We start from the raw sequence: 6,440 nt of genomic DNA on the forward strand, positions 1-6,440 counted from the left end.
AAAAAAAAAAAAAAAAAGAAAAGAAAAAAAGAAAGAAAACTGTCAGTTTATTTGAAATTAAAACATGAAATGACTTTTGAGAGCTGATGATAAGAGATTATTGTGGCCATGCTTCTACATCGATTGCATTCTGATGAACAGCTTTTCCACAGGTTTTAAATTGCCATTGTTATCATCAGTAAGTATTTACATATTAGATATAAAGTTCATATTAGGGGCTGTATATTTAGACATTTTTTGTTTTCATCCATTTTACAATTCTAGAGCAGATGGGTTAATTTAAATATTTAGATATTTTCATATCACCAAAGTAATTATTTCAATGCAGGCACAGTCAATTGGTTATCATATAATTGTCGATGAATAACCAATTAAGACAAGAAATTAATAATGCTATTCATCAGTTAAATTGCCAGTCAGAGATATAATCACAATCAAATGTTGAAAAGGCAGCAAAATGAAAGGAGGAGGGAATCAGATCAGAAAAAAACATGCAAAATTAGGGAAAATGTAGAAATTCGGGCTTTGAGGCTTTAAGGATAGAGAAAATATTGATGAAATATAAGAAAATTACTTCAATGCTGCTTGTAATCCCTATTTGCAATCAAAATGGATACAAATATAAAGGAAGACAGCAGGATTAAAATATAGAGCAGCATAGCATTGAGATATTTACTTCAGAATTATGGTGCAGCTGTAATATAAGATAGGTCTTGGATTATTCAGTCAAGTGTAATGCTTATTTATTCATTGTTTTAGGTTAATTATGCATTACCTCATAGCTTTGATATTTCAATAATGTGATTGTTCATTTTTAGAATGACAGTGTAGGGAAGGAGTGAGAAGCTAAATCTGCTGGTTTTAACAGAAAACAGGCAGAATATGGTTGGTTTAAATGCTAAAGAGTTAAAGCTTTAGGCTTAACTTTCATTTTAATTAATGATTTCTTTGAAAAAGTGGAATAAGAACATACACAAAAACATAGAGAGAGAGAGAGAGAGAGAGAGGGGGGGAGAGGGAATAGGGAGAAGGAGGTAAGGAGAAAGTAATCTTTAACACTAAAATGTAACAAATGGCAGGAATCATTACAAAATCTGTTCAAGATGTACAAAAAAAAAAGGGCTTCCATCAATCAGGATTGATCTTATATCTGCACCTGCAGGAGTTTTTGTTTGTTTTTTAGTTGCTTTTATATCTTTTGAACTTGTTTTGAATATTATCAGCTGCCTGTGCCTGCAAGTCTTCATCTCCATTCCATTGATGTTGGTAAAAAGAGAAGCCACTGCTTTAGGGCCAAAACAGCTCAATGCCAGATTTAGCTACTTAAGCTACACAATGGTAACTTTACCCACATGCAATATGTGACTGGTAAATAAATTACAATCCATGTGATTGGTAAATAAAACTCCCTCTAGTATGTGCTTAAAAATCTATAAACAAGGGATTGTCTCTTAGATGAGTTTGTTTAGAACCTCTACACAGAGTTTTGTCTATTGCACAATTAATCCCAACATATCAATATTTTTCAACTCAGTTTGACATACATGAGTCTTTGCCATGTTTGTATTTAGTATACAGACAACTATCCTGAGGGATTTTTATTTTTGTTACCTCAGCCATATTATTATAATTAGCTACTCTAATTCTGGTGTGACCAGTGGCTAACACTCGGTCATAGGTTAAAAGTCCAAGCTAAACAAAGTATGCTAACGAAAACAGCATATTATATTTAGCTTGAAAATGATGACTATCTTTGCACAGGAAATGTTTACAGCATATAAAACTCAAAAGAGAAATTACCTCTATTTTATTCTATGTTCCTTGACCTTCAGAAATATTTTGTCTGCATAAAGTGATTAAATGATTAATATATTCCTGTATATAGTCCAAGGAAGGAGGTTTTTAAAAAAAACTTTTACTGTTTCACATGGAATTTTTTTAATAAATTAATACATTAGTACAAGTGAGGGAGCTTTTTTTTTAATGATTTGGGACAATTTGAATATTGTAAGAGCAGTTCAGATGTTACAAAAGAGATATTTAGAGAGTAACTGGGAGAGAAAGACAGGTCACAGTTGATTTGGAGTTACTTTTATCAGATCTATATTATTACATTTGATGGATAATATTATGAAAACAAAGGGTAATGGAAAACTTCTCAATTACACCTGTCTAAACTATGTCAAAATAGTATGGCAGAAATTAAATTCATTATAAATGATGATGACAATGATGGTGATGTTTTACATGGTGATGATGATGATGAAATTGAATTTAGAATGTTAAATCTTTTTTCTTTGATGCTAAAATAAAAACTGAAATGAAGTATGATTGATGCTAAATAGCAAACACACATACACTAGACACACACATACAAGTAGCAAAAAAAAAAAAGAACCAACTTTGCTAGCTGGTCACTGCAACCAGCTGTGAAATGTATCCAATGAAATTACCATAGTATAAAATATCAAAACTGACATATTTGTCATATTATTGTGATATTGTGAAAATGGCATTCAACGTCAACTTTCACCAAACACTAATTAAAAATAAATTGAATAAACATCTATATAATTAATAATCATTACCGTTGTTTAATGTCTGTTTTTTATACTGGCATAGGTTGGATGGTTTGACTGAGGACTGGCAAGCCAAGAGGCTGCACCAGGCTCCAGTCTGATCTGGTAAGGTTTCTACAGCTGGATGCCCCTCCTAATGCCAACCACTCTGAGTGTAGTGGGTGCATTTTACATACCACCTGCACAGGAGCCACTCAGGCAGCACTGGCATCGGCCATGTTCATCCAATATATTTAACAACATTCTACATTTAGTAACCAAATAAAACAGGTGAGCCAAATTATAATCATAATAAACAAGAAGGATTTATCTTTTCATAAAAAAGCACAATTCAAGCATGGCTGATGCCAGTGCCACCTGACTGGCAACTGTGCCAGTGGCACGTAAAGAGCACCATTCAAGCATGGTTGATACCAGTGCTGCCTGATTGGCACCCATGCCGGTGGCACGTAAAAAGCACCATTTGAACATGGCCGATACCAGTGCTGTGTAATTGGCACCTGTGCCAGTGGCATATAAAATGCACTATTCAAGCATGGCTGATACCAGTGCTGCCTGATTGGCACCCATGCTGGTGGCACGTAAAAAGCACCATTCGAGCATGACCAATGCCAGTGCTGCCTGACTAGCTCTTGTGCTCTTTAAAAAGCACCCACTACACTCTCGGAGTGGTTGCTGTTAGGAAGGGCATCCAGCTGTAGAAACCTTGCCAAATCAGATTGGAGCCTGGTGCAGCCCCCAGGCTTGCCAGTTCTCAGTCAAACCGTCCAACCCATGCCAGCATGGAAAGCAAACATTAAACGATGATGATGATGACTTATAACTATTTTGTAAACTAAAATAAAAAAAAATATTGGCCACACAATCACAGGAAATATACAATGAAAATTTTTTAATTTTCTTAAATTAAACAACAGGGATGAAAATTGTTTATTCTGAAGTAAGAGAAGTTGTAGCAGATCTAGCAAAATGTCTTTGCATTAGTGTTGTGATGAAATATCACTGGTTGTCAGATAACCTTTGAGTATAACAGAAGATCCTCATTAATGAATCAGTCATATATATGTTCTGAGTTCAAATTACACTAGTAATCAACTTTGCACTTCACCACTTCAGCTCACTATAATTAGTACTAGATGTATACTGGTATCAGCTTATCAACTATACTGCCTTTCTACAAATTTGTGGCCTTGTGCCAATGTAAGAAATACTTATTATGAGGGTTGTTGGCAGAAATGTTAGAGTGTCACATTCTACAATATGTAACTACAGATCTTTATGTTCAGAGTTCAAACGATACTAAGTTCGACTTTGCCTTCCATCCTTCTGGGGTTGATAAAATAAAGTGTCAGTCAAATACTTGATTTGATTCCAATCGATTACATCAGCCACCAAAATGTATGGCTTTGTGCCAATGAGAAAAATCATCATCACGACATAGGAAAGGTTGTGCACCATATTTAGATACTGACATGGAACTGTTCATGTCTTAAAATAAACTAATAACAATGGTAAAAGTAAAACTTGCCCTAAAGCTAACTCAGAAAGAGCAAGATGCCTGGTGATAGGAGGTTCTTGGGAAGACATGCTCACATCAGTAAACTGAGTTCTAGAAGCGCTGTGTGTTCCACTCACACATAAGAAAACTTTCCATACTCCCTACCCCAACAAACCAAACTACATCTCCACATCTCTTCTCTTCCTCACATGTCTACTTCATGCTCTATGCTTACGTCCCACTCCCCAATCTTGTCCTCTTGGCCCTGTTTCACTGTATCATTGCTATCCACTAACTCCCACCCCCACCAACCTGTGTGTTCCACCCACACGTAACAAAAAAACTTTTCACACACCCTACCCCAACAAACCACTCATGTGTAGCAAGAAAACTTCTCACACACCCTACCCCAAAAAACCAAACTACATATCTACATCTCTTCTCTTCCTCACATTTCCTCCTTCATGCACAATGTACACAAACTGAAGGAAGCCTGTCGTATATGTATGTATTTGTGCATGTATACTCTTCTCTGGATGTGGAGGCGCAATGGCCCAGTGGTTAGGGCAGCGGACTCGCGGTCATAGGATCGCGGTTTTGATTCCCAGACCGGGTGTTGTGAGTGTTTATTGAGCGAAAACACCTAAAGCTCCACGAGGCTCCGGCAGGGGATGGTGGTGAACCCTGCTGTACTCTTTCACCACAACTTTCTCTCACTCTTACTTCCTGTTTCTGTTGTGCCTGCAATTCAAAGGGTCAGCCTATTCACACTGTGTCACGCTGAATATCCCCGAGAACTACGTTAAGGGTACACGTGTCTGTGGAGTGCTCAGCCACTTGCATGTTAATTTCACGAGTAGGCTGTTCCATTGATCGGATCAACTGGAACCCTCGACGTCGTAAGCGACGGAGTGCCAGCAACAACAACAACTCTTCTCTGGACATCACATGATGGTTGTAAATAAATATCATCATCATACAAGCTGGCTTGTTCATTTTCAGTCTGCCATGAAAAACATGCCTGGCCATTGGGAAATATTTGCTTTCTTGGAAATAGCTGTAGAAAATCTGACTCAACAAATTCTGTTTGATCTATGCAAGCATGGAAAAGTAGACATTAAATGATGATGATGATCTGTTTAAATTGCAATGATGTTTATATACTCTTTTACTTGTTTCAGCCATTTGACTGCAGCCATGCTGGAGCACCACCTTTAGTAAAGCAAATTGACCCCAGGACTTATTCTTTGGAAGCCTAGTACTTATTCTATTGGTCTCTTTCGCCGAACCACTAAGTTACAGGGACGTAAACACACCACCATTGGTTGTCAAGCAATGCTGGGGGGACAAACACAGACACACAAACATACATATATATACACATATATACGACGGGCTTCTTTCAGTTTCCATCTACCAAATCCACTCACAAGGTTTTGGTTGGCCCGAGGCTATAGTAAAAGACACTCGCCCAAGGTGCCATGCACTGGGAATGAACCTGGAACCGTGTGGTTGGTAAGCAAGCTATTTACCACACAGCCACTCCTGCACCTATATCTTGATATTTAATGATTGTGATGAAGAAAGAAACCTTGACCATGCCAGTTAGATAAGACTGGAACTTGTACGAGACAAAATACTTTCATTTTAAGCCTATTGTTGTTTAGTGTCAAGTTAGCTCAGATCAAGTCAAGTAAAGTTACAATCAAAAACATTCAAGGCCATAAATCACTCCATCTTATTTTTGAGAAGAGAGATCCAATGGGTACTTTATTCAGTGTGTTCCTTTTGTTCCAGTGTGCACAAGGGGGTACTGAAAAGTTCCTGGCTTTAAGGGTATCGTGAAAGGCCAGGACTTAGAAAAACTGAAGGACTGCTGCAGCAGTTATGTGAATCTGAGAAGGGAATATGTTGAATAGAATCATAATTAACTGATCTGCCTGTATTTTCTTTTACTCAAAGCCAGGAACTTTTTAGTACCCCCTTGTATAAGGGAGATGTAGCATCTGTCTCTAGCAGGTTCGGTCTATGCAGAGGCTCCCTCATCAAAACAGTTTTCTCTATGATGATGATTTCATCATTGTCATCTTTTAATGTCCACTTTTCCATGCTTGCATGGGTCAGATGAATTTTGTTGAGGCGGATATTCTATGACAAGACACATTGTCACAGAATATTGGAAATTAATGACACTGCTTGTATGACAATGACACTCATTTACAACTATTACACAATGTCAAGACAAGGAGACACAAACACACACACACTATGTATGTATGTATATACATATATATATATATGTATGTATGTATATACATATATATATATATATATATATACATATATATATATATATATATATA

The 6,440-nt window shown here is 36.8% G+C and overlaps 1 protein-coding gene across 3 annotated transcripts in view; it reads right to left on the minus strand.

Annotated features, from left to right (window-relative positions):
• The window catches only part of LOC106873906 (DIS3-like exonuclease 2), a 126,009-nt gene that overhangs the window by 68,425 nt on the left and 51,144 nt on the right, over window positions 1–6,440 (minus strand). The window lies entirely within an intron of this gene.

The sequence above is a fragment of the Octopus bimaculoides genome, chromosome 3, assembly GCF_001194135.2.
Source record: "Octopus bimaculoides isolate UCB-OBI-ISO-001 chromosome 3, ASM119413v2, whole genome shotgun sequence".
NCBI lineage: Eukaryota > Metazoa > Mollusca > Cephalopoda > Octopoda > Octopodidae > Octopus > Octopus bimaculoides.